An 11852-nucleotide genomic window follows, 5' to 3' on the forward strand; every position below is an offset into this window, starting at 1 on the left:
TATATAACTTAAATGAAGAGGCATACACAACACAACTTAATAAGTGGAAGTGAATAATGCAGGCCATTAGCACTAACAGCATTATCTGGTCCCCTTTCATCTGATGAAAATAAATTGTTTTTTTCTTGTATTTCATATATTTCAGATATTTCAATGACAAGGCTACAGAAGTAAAAGTAGCTGGTTTTTCTTGGTGCCTTGCCTTCCTGTACTGTAGCTTAATCGCAATCAAACCATGTGACTTACCAGCTATCACACAGGAACAGATTAGATACAAGAAAGACACACTTTGAATGGGTTTAATCTGAAGCATTACTGCTCTACTATAGATTCTGGAAAAAGAATAATAAACAAGCAAATAATTCAACACAAGAACATGTGATCATACTTAAAGCATTAATTTGCACACTTTTAAAATGTTTAACATTCATTACATTTTCATTAAGTCTAAGATACAGTAGAGAGGAAGTAAAACAATGGATGAATGGGTCAGTTATAAATGTGAATAAGTAGGGGACACATGAAGATATAATCATTTTATTATTCACACTTCAAGCCTATGGAATGAAAGCAACAACATTATTATGATTCTACTTTTTTATTCTTTGGTTATCTGCAATGTGTACCAGTTCTCTTTTGCTGTGTTGTGTTGTGTTCACACAAGCCTTATTAGAATCCCTGTTAGTCTGACCACCTGTCAACAAGAGTACCTTCATTTGCTCAGGTACTCTTGTAATTCAACCACAGCTTTGTTCCATTAATGATATAATTGCATTTTTAATGTGCACCTTTCTTTGTCACAGGAACTTCAGCAAGTTGTGCCAAAATAGGGACAATAGAGTTTATTGATTTGAGGCTATTGTTTGGAAAGGGATTAGGTTCAGACTGCCTGATCTCATTCTGAGTAATTCATATGCACCTGCCAGCTTAGAAATCCTTTTATCTTCAAGGAGAAGCTAGAGCCAACAATGCAAATTCCAGCTCCATCGCTAACTTAGTGTCTTTGGGTTTTCTATGAACAAAAAACACATTGTTGATTCATCCCTAAAACAGCCACATCTCTTAGGCCATCTACACATAACCCTTATTATAATTTAAATTACGACTTTACCTAAAACCTTAAACTTAATCCTAACCTTAAAGTCACTACCTGATTGTAAAACTATCCAGTCACCCAGGGGAATGGTAGGACATGTTTTGTAAAAGTGCTCCATGTTTATACTATGTATTTACTGTGCTTTACCTTGGTTAACCGTGGATGTACCATGTGATTGGCTGTTGCAGTCTTTTCTATGCTTTTCTAAACTGATATGTTCTGACCATGGCATATTGCATTAAACTGCCAGATAAAACTGTCGAGCTCAACTCTTCACAACTTGTTCTCAACTTTTTTCTTTCTATGTTAATTTAAATTTAAGAAAGTTGTTTTCCATGGTTTTTAAAAATTAACAATATGGCTTAAGACAGAAAAAAACTACGTTTAGAGAAAGGGAAGGGGGTAAGTTTAGTGGTAAAACACATAGCTGTCATTTGTAAAGGACTCTACTATTTGAGAAACTAAGTTTCGTATTTCTTGTTCAGCACATTATTAGGTGCTATAGCCCGAAATGCACCTGTATAGTTTCATGCAATATAATAATGAATACTCAGAATAAAGGTGGCACCTATTGAAGATCACAAAACTAGTGACCATTTCATGCCATCAACACTCAGGGTGACCTATTCACAGAAAAAGCACAGTATGCTAGCTTGGGTACCAGAACAAGCAACACAAAATACTGCCAAAAACCCCCCAAAAAACTGGTGTTTATTCTACTTGTTCAGTTTCATAAAGAATAGGTATGTCTGCAATACAGATTTTGATGCAGGCTAGTAGTCTTGTACTGTACATACAAGCCTCAGTTGTGTGATGAGCCAGCTTGATAAACTTATAGCTATCACTCAAACAAAAACTTTTTTTTTAAAGGATATAAATCTCATGCTTCATACCAGTGTGAAATAATTAATTCCAAACATATTAATATTAAATGAAGGCATTAAACAAATCTTAAATAATGTTGAAGTCTTGAGAATATGTATTTACATTCAGGATGATATAGTTGATCACATTGTATGCATCTTGTGACATAAAATGTCTAAACACTCTCCATTAAATGAAGAAACATTATTGATACATGGCTGCATTATATAAAATAAGTTAAACTGCATGTACTAGATTTTGCCTTATTGTACCCTGTGGCAGTGTGCCCCGCCCCTGTGCGTATTGTGTGTTAATATTGGAGTATAGTTATTGGTGCACAGGATATAATGTGGCTATGTGGAGCATGAGTGATTTAAAATGTATATTTGTAATATGTAGGCACAGGGATTGCACAATCATTTCATATATACACAGGCAAGAAGCACTCACTCGGGGTTGTGTGTTCGTGAGTGGAGAACGGGTGTGGAGTTTGGAGGTAAAAATAGACAAAGAAGAAAAATAACAATTGCTATCGTGCTGGAGGGCCAGCACGATACTTGTTTGTGTGGTGTTCATCCAACGTTTGTTTGTCTATCTGTTCGTTTGGCCATTGTGCCCTTTATTTTGAGTGTTTTGTCTGTTCAACCTTTTATTTTCTGTTTAATAAACCACCGCAAGCAAGCGCATTCACATTCACCCTCAGTACTGTGTTTTCTTCAGGGTCTGATGTCACCGCTCAAGCCATCCTGTGACATACCCTTACTTACACAACTTATTCTCTCACCTTACTCTTTGGGTGAGTAACATGCAGCTGATGGTCATATGGGTTTAAACAAATAATAAAACAAGGGTGAGCATTTCAGTGACTTCATTGTGTAAAGCCTTTTGATCTTCTACACACTGGGGATCATTGTATTTAAAGATTGAGCATTATTTTATAGGATGCAGCATAACATCTACGATACTAACTGCAATTCTAAACTGGCCAAACATTTACTTTTTTACAGTAACAGGTTACAAAAGTTCTATACAAATGTCCAACCATACTTCTACTTATTAAATTATTAAATGAGTCTGTGACTCACTTGTTTAAAGTGAAATGTTTATGATGCCTGTGTTCAAATGAAATTCATTTAACCTTTGACCATGCATGTTACAGTACGAAATCAATCATAACAAATTATGAATTTAAAGCTTCAATAAAAATAAAGTTGTATTTGTTTAGTCTAAGCATATATTGTAACATCTACATGCTCTAACAAATAGTTCAGCTTTTCTGGTTTTATTTTTTTATACTGGTTACATTTGCATTTCCACACATACAGTACACATAGATTAATACATATTTTAATATACTAAAATTTACTATTGAGACGTTTTTTAATACGTGTTTCTCTATTTTAAGAAAATTATTAATTTAATCTCCTCCATTTCAATTTACTCCTTAGTAAATAGTGTATGTGTTATGAAGTTACCTATTCTTTAGATGTCTTTAAGTGAAGCCCTTTTTTGATGTTTGGAAGTTATAAATCCAAATTACAAGAAAATCAGTTTGTGTAAAATGATTCATTGCAACCATTGCACATGTACTCACTCATCTGGTTTCAAGAAGATTTCAAGGTGGTGAAGCTTGTGTCCATGCAGTTTAAATTCTGTGAGGAAATATATACAAACCCAAATGTCACACTGATAAACGATGTTCAAGGAAATTGTAGAAGAATATAGTAAACAGATACTTAAATAATTCAATTTCCGTGTACAAAGGATAATGATTGTGCACACTGTAGCTTTATTTGCTAACATTTTTTAACTATATGAACGTTATTGTTAACAATACGAGACTAGGGATTCTATAATTTTACTGTGTTTGGTTTGAACAGCACCATGATTATGAGGGCAAGTTCCGTTCTATTGCAAAAGTTTAGGGCTGTAGTTAGAGGGACATTGTGTCTTTTTATAATATACTAATTACAGGTACTTATTATAACTTCACCAAACAACATGTTATCTGGATGCTTTTTAGAGGGCTGCTACATGAAACTGAGTTGATAGTTTTGGAAAACTATTGGATGGTTTTTACTCCACATAAGGTGCATTTACATTTACAACTCGGACCGAGCTGGCTAGGGTCAATCCGATTAAAAGATTCTTATCATTTGAGTCTCCCGGTTACACCTGAACACAGACCTAAGCTGGGTATGGCCCCGCATGCGCACGCAAAGCCCCTGAACTGCAGTGCATGCGCTATGATGTCATATCCACCATCCCTTGCTTGAAGACATTTCGCCTCCTCAAAACACGGAGGCGGCAGTGTTTAAATCAACAGCATGCCTGCCAATTGTGTGACTTGTGTATTCCTACTTCAAGGTGGCTGTTCTGAACATTTCCTCATAATAATAATAATAATAATAATAATAATCATAATGATACTATCAAAATACGACTACAGGTTACAAGTCTTTGTATTTTGGAATCCTCCGTCTCTGTCTCTTGCAGTGTTCTCTCAAAAATATTTGTTGGTTCTCTTGTCCGAGTAGCAATCCAGATTTCCTATTGCAGTTTATGACAAGTCATAGGATGAACTGAGGGTGTCTGGCACTTGTACTAGTTCTAGGTAGCCACTTTGTACCATGAGGGAACTGTATGGTTTATTTACTGAACAAATATTATTATCCTAATCATTTTTTGTGGTAGAATGATAAAAAAAAAAAAAAACACATGGGTTCCTTGATAGCAGGTGTAACCTGCCAATACCACTTGAGTGATGGAAATTCAAAATTATTTCAAATTTTTAGTACAGGTTTTGAACAAGCTGCCAAGAGTTCAAAATGTGACTCACAAATGTCATCGTTATCTGTGCTCTAAGCATCCCTTGACATCATATAATATTAATATCCATCAGGAGCTGTCGGGTCCTGGTTAAATAGACTGATGGTATTTAGTTAATTTATTTCTGTATATTACCTAATATGTACTACTCCCAGGTGATTTAAAATGTTTATGTTGTATTTTTCTAACCTTAGGTGCTTGTGGTAATGTTGGTAAAGTTGTTACTTACTGGATGAGGTTTATGGTAAGGACCAACAAATTAGGTGCTCGCATACATCAAAGATTGCTAGCAAACTGTATCTGAAATGAATTCAAATTAAAATAAAATGTAAACATATGAATGTGCAAGCATTTGTTTTCTTTCTTGCTGTATACCTCTTTACCCATCCCCTGAGACTATGTGATCTGTGCCTAATGCTAAAATGCATGTTAAAATGCAGACATTGAAAAAAAAATCAGTGAATGGTATTGGTTCAGTTCCAGCACAAAGTGCTAAAATTAAGATAAAATTATTGCTGTCTATAAATGTTATTATAAGTGATGTATAAGAAATCAACAGCTTTGCAACCCTCCCTCCCAAATCTTGCGAGATGACACATGTTATACAGTAAGAGACCCTACACACAAAATATTAACTTCTAGAAGCTGATATGGACAACATCCTTGAAGAAGACCTTTTATGCTTGGAATAACATTGAAAATGGCAGAGCAGAAGTATGCTGGAGACTCTGAAGGGATATCACATTGGCTCTGGCTCTCCCGTGGGTTAAGGATGGTAAAACCGGCAAGGATTATTTCTCCTCATCGCGCTACAGTGAACCCTGCTGGCCAGGTGCCCAGTGAGCTCAGAGCGGACACCTGCAGGGCTGGCCTTTGCCCGCCAGAGGTCGGTAGCTCACTGACATCAGCTTTTGAGTTCCTGGGTGAAAAAGAAAGCTGGCTTAGTCTTGGGATCAGAGGACGACCACTGAACATTCGGGTCTCCTTTAGCCATTTGGGGAATTGCTGTGGTGAAGAGAAAAACGATTGGGCATTCCAAATTGGGAGAAAATTGGGGAAAAAATAATAATTGGACACACTAAATAAAAAAAAAAATGGCAGAGCATTTACACAGGGTCACCTCTTAAAGTATTCTGTCAGTTAGTTAGTGAAAATGGTTGTGCCAATGCAAAGGGGCCCGAAGTCATCAAGTGACTTTAGAGCAGGGGTCTCCAACCCTGGTCCTGGAGAGCCCCAGTCCTGCAGGTTTTCTAGGTGTCTTTACAGAATCAGTGGCTAAAGATCTGGAACACCTGTTAATCTTGACTAATTAAGCCAATAATTAGTTCTATTAAGTAACTGAGACATTGGTTGAAACAAAAACCAGCAGCCACAGTAGCTCTCCAGGACCAGGTTTGAAGACCCCTGCTTTAAAGCGAAGGGATTCAGCAGAAACTCACTTCAGCAGCCTATCAGGAAAGACATTACAGAATGCAAGTCAAAATGAATTCCAATTATACAACTAGGTTTAAGATTGCAAATATTTAAAGGTTGGGGGTAGTGTGGCAGGGCAAATCCTTGCCTGAAGGAAATGTGTTGGTGACTGGCCGGGATAGGGTTAATTTCTGTCCCTGCCAGATAAATGTGTGTGGGTGTAATTATTTGTGTTAAATTATTTGTATTAAACAGGCAGGTATTTAACAGTTCAAAAAGTTTGTTTTGGGCAGTCTCCAGTCTCTGTGAAGAGAGGCTGTCATTTGTGAAGAAATTGGCGTGGGTTTCTAAAAGGTAGTGTGTAAAACCTGTTTGTTTGTGTGTGTTTAAAATTATTTTGTTTAATTGGTAAATGGTTTAGCCATCTGATGTGTTAGTTAGGGATTAAAAACAAGTTTAGTTAGTACTCCATGTGGGAGTTTTTGTTTTTCATTATTCTTTTATTTCTGTAAATAATAAAACAGACCCAAGTGCTTAAAAACTTCAACTTTTGTGTCTGGGTCTGTGAAAAGAGGCTACGAACCTTTCAAAATAAGTAAAATCATTTACAGTAGATAATCTAATTCCACTTCAAGAAACCCAGCTTCATTTTACCCTGGCTTACATTTCTATAAAATACTTAAAAACTGTTTTTATACTCCCATCACCTCTTTCACTTGTATTCCCACTTGTATTAGTCCAGTCATGTGTTTTTTTTCACTTAAACTAGGTTCCATGGAAAATCTTGGTTCTAGAGATGAAGAGCATACCAGAGAATAAATCTAAAATGTCATAAATATAAATGTTAAGACACAGACATGCTACAGCACTTGTTTCAACCCCATAACCTACTTTTGGATAATATGATAAACTGAAGGCAGTCTGGTCTTTTCTGTCAGCTGGTTCAGATTTGGAATTTCATCTCGAATGCTGTTTTAATGTGTGGCCTCACATTTCCTACATACCTTACAGTGACACTGGCAGGAAAGAGGTAAAGGAATTTCTATAAGGTATGGGAATTTATAGAGAACTCATATAATACGTCTTAGGCAGGTATAAAACATAACATTCCGTAAATGCAAATGGCCAAGACTCCATTTAACGTGTAGTCTAAGCATAGCATACCGTTTTCTGATGGCTCTTTGTCCCATAATTTCTGGCATGTTACATTTTTGAGATTATATTTGATTTTTCTTTTTGTGTTGAGCATTTTACAAACAAAGCCAATTTGCAAGAATGCTGGCCTACCTTCTGCCACTTTTGGTTTTTGCCACCAGCAAAGACAATTACAATTACAAAAGGGGATGAATTGTGTTATATAATATTAGGCAGGTAACAAAATAGTTTTTTGGGGAGATAAAACCTAATTTAATATAACTGAGTGCACACAGAAGCATAGCTGCACTGCTTGTGTTGAAGTAACTTCAGTACGTTCTCAGTCTTTCCAAAGCCAGTACAATGTTGCTAACATTGGCATTATTGTCTGTACTTCAAACCAATATAACATTTATGTCAAGTTTTAGCAGGGCCCTTTGGCATGAATTAAACCAAAATGACATTTCAACAGAGATAGTAAAACTGTTTATGTAAAATACAGATTAAAGTAAAAAAAAAAAAAAAAAAAATTGCAAGAAAATAAAAGTAAACCAAGGCTATAAATAACTGAGCCAGAACTAAAAATACACTCAAACAGGAAAACATTTGTAATAATTTAACATATTATTGTGTTTTAATTGATGTAACAGTTTTGTAACTTTGTTAATGTGTTTCATAGAAAAGCTGTTGAAGCTGTTTTTTTGTGTTTATGTAACAGCTCTGGAAGCTGTAACTCTGCTCTTGATGACCAAGCTGTAAATGTGTACCTTATTTAAAACCAGTGACGTACAGTGACTTGTATTTTCTGCTCGATTGTTATAGACAGGATGATTTCTCCCCCTAACTCCTCACCCCCAGCAAGAAATAAATCACATATATTCAGAGGCTCTGGGTCAGCCGTGTGTTAGGCAGGCAAAATAGTCAAAGACTGTCAACTCACAGAGGTAGCCCGGTGATCTCTACAGACAACTGCAGGGCTAGCCTTGGTCCTCTAGAGGCTTGTAACTCACCTACATCTGCTCCCAAGCTCAGATGTACAGTAGGCCTATACAGTATACCGTAATAAAATGAATACCTAGCACACTTTCTTTTTACTTTAGTCTATAGGCTACTGGTAACACAAAATAAATCACAGTGCAACATTGTACACATTTCTGTACAGTACAATGCGAAAATAATAAAACAATATTTAAAATTTAAATTAAATAATTGACCTAATTTTCTTTTTTTTACTGCAGCCTACTTAGTATGCAATTAACACATAACGTGTCACACATGACACTATACAGTACCTTACATGTATACTGCACACACAAAAATAATTTTTAAATGTGCATAGTAGGGCTAAAAGAAGTAGTGATTGTAGTGTGAAACTGTAATCACTTTAAATCGGGGATTGTTTGAATGCTAATGTGTCAGACGTACATTTTCTCTGTGCTTCAACGTGTAAGTAAAAAAATAATACACATTTTTTATCTCGCTAAACAAATGATTAGTCACAGAAAATCATTCACAGCACAGGATGTAATAATACATTTAACATTAATGTTGCTTGAAAGTTACAGAAATACAACAGATTTTGTTTTATAAGTAACTCATGTAACATTTACTCAAAAGCACATACAATTAAATACCTGAAGTATTTTTTTCACTTTAGTACCTTTTTTTCTCTAGTAGTTAACTCAGGAGTAAAAAAAAAAACTATCCACAATATATATATATAATATATAAATAATACACACACACACACACTTTTTATATATAAAGTGAAAATACAAAGTTTTGAAAAAACTGCTACCATACCAACTTTATTCTGCAACTTATAGTTGGGTAAAAATAGTATGCCTCCAATTACTGAAAACAGAACAGCAACCCTTGGATGCATCTGACGTCTGCAGCCATTCATTGACCACAATCAGTGAAGTGACCTGTCACTGAACCAAACCGGAACATCTTAAATCACTGGGAGGATAGGAAGTCTCGGACTGCTACAAAACCGGGGTTAATTTGCAACACAAATTAGTCAGCGAGGAAGTGAACCTGTTTACAGCAGTCTACAAATTAGATATACTTTATCAGCTTGACTATTATTAACAGAGCAACCAATTCTACACTGTCCCGTGAAGGTTCTGGTGACCACACTGTATAATATAGATACATATTCTAGACAGAGTCTAAACCAATATCTGAAACCTGCAATACAAAATATGAGATGCCACAAATATACATCATCCATGACTATTGCACACTCAATAGTGCTAGATTTAGACATGCTAAAATAAACTTAATAGATCAATGACAAATGTTTCAATGTTGTAAAGTGGTGTGTGACAGGTACAGTATGTCATCAATAGCAAACAAATACAATTAATTCAATGACAAACATTTCAATTGAAAAAAACACAACTACACATGATGAGCCGCATGTTATTATTTGTGCATTGCTGATAGATCCTGTACACAACACAGTTTTTTTTTTTGTAAACGGCCTTTCAATCCTTTGAGCGTCAGTGTTCTTCTAAGGGGATTATTAATGTTTGCAGTGCTGTGCTTCCCCTTTCATGTCAATATGATAAGGGCGTCTGCTAAGAAATAAATAATAATAATAATGTAGCTCACATACACCTGCTGTCCTCCACCCTGCTAAAGCAACATTAAATCAAAAGAACCAATTTCATTATGCCACAGGACTGTGGGCTAAACCGTCTCCTAGTCATGTGTTAGAAATAGGCTTGGGAGAGACAGATTCATGGAAATAATCCATTTTAACACTGCCCAGCTGGTCATTTTCTGTAACCCACTATTTTGATTATTTTAGTTAAAACTATAAGTTAAGTATACAATATTTTGGCCTTTTCTATACTCTACATTTGCAATTAGATACATTTCAAAGGCATTTGTTTACACTGAACTAGGTTATCAAGCTAACACACACACACATTAGGAAGTCAGAATGGAAACTTGCTTATTAATTGGACCGATAAGGGTCCAGGGTCACATATAGAGGACTAATTAATATGATTAGAGAAGACAAAGTCCTGTTGATGGCTTTATACACATTTTTCTTTTTGCACTAACCACCCAGAACCATCAAGTTTTCTGCACCAGTTCTTTGAAAATCCAAACCTGTACAACTAAAGCCTCAGTAAAACAGTCTGAAAAGGAAACTGATAATGTATAAAATATTAAATAATTGACTGTTTTTGGGCTAAACTGTTCTCTTAATTCCCAACTTGCAAATTTTGTTGGTTTTGTTTATCGTACAGAGATTTAAGGCATTTTGTTAAAAGCACTTCATAACTCATAATACAGGTATTTATTGTAATATATATATATATATATATATATATATATATATATATATATATATATATATATGATATTCTCAGGAAACCAAAAAGTCACATGACCCCAATATGATTGCAATCTTAAAGTAGGTCTGTGGCAAAGTGGGTAAGTGTGTGCAGGGGAAGGCAATACAGCAATGCAGAAGAAACAGACAGACAACGATATCCAGGTGCAAGGGTGTTTATTGATTTTGATTTCCAAAGCCTGACGGCAAAACAAACAGTAAACAATAATGATGTAAAGTAATACAGCGGCATGCATTACTTTATTTATAATCCCTGGGTTTGACCTGCAACCAATAGTCCCGTTCGTTATACACCCACATGTAACACAAAACACATACACAAGTCCTTTAGTGAGTGAATTAGTGCCCGTGGTGCAAATACAGTTCTCCGTGAAACAAGGGAAGTGCTGGTGTCCGGTTTGGTGCTGGCCTTTGGCTACAGCTCTGGATCGTGTTAGTAGTCTAAACAACAAACAAACAGTTTTTAAATAAGACAGTACAAACAAACACAAAACTCAGGTTTTCACCGTTTCTCCTTTTAGAAGATAAGTGTGCCACAAATCCTCGACAACCCACCTCCACTGGGTAAACCCGGAATCCTCGCTGATCAGCTTCAGTGGCTAGATGAGCATACCGCAGTTTGTTCCTCTCATACGCTTCATCTACAGCATCCTCCCATGGCACTGTTAACTCTACCAGGTAAACAAGGCGTGCTGATCCAGACCACAAGACAATATCTGGTCGAAAGGTTAGTGGTGGCAATCTCAGGTGGAAAAATAAGCCGTTGACCAACACCTGCCAGCATTTTCCAGTCTCTAGCAGCTTCTAGTTGTCCTGGGTAAGGATTGTTTTTAACACTTTTTCTTGGTGGTTGCTCCCCTGGGCGGAGGAATGTTGTCTTTTCTGTGTAATGTTTTGATGGAACAGGTGGCAACTTATTGGTCATGTTACGCTTGTCTTCCAATGCTAAGGCCAAACATTGCAGCACCTGGTCATGGTGCCAAGTAAACCGTCCTTGGCTAAGAGCCACCTTACATCCTGTCAAAATGTGCCTTAATGTTGCAGGTGATGAACACAAAGGACATGAGGGATCCTCTCCTACCCAGAGGTTTAGGTTCTGTGGTGATGGGAGAACATCATATGTTGACCTGATGAGGAAACTGA

This window comes from Acipenser ruthenus, chromosome 1 (assembly GCF_902713425.1).
Source record: "Acipenser ruthenus chromosome 1, fAciRut3.2 maternal haplotype, whole genome shotgun sequence".
Lineage (NCBI taxonomy): Eukaryota > Metazoa > Chordata > Actinopteri > Acipenseriformes > Acipenseridae > Acipenser > Acipenser ruthenus.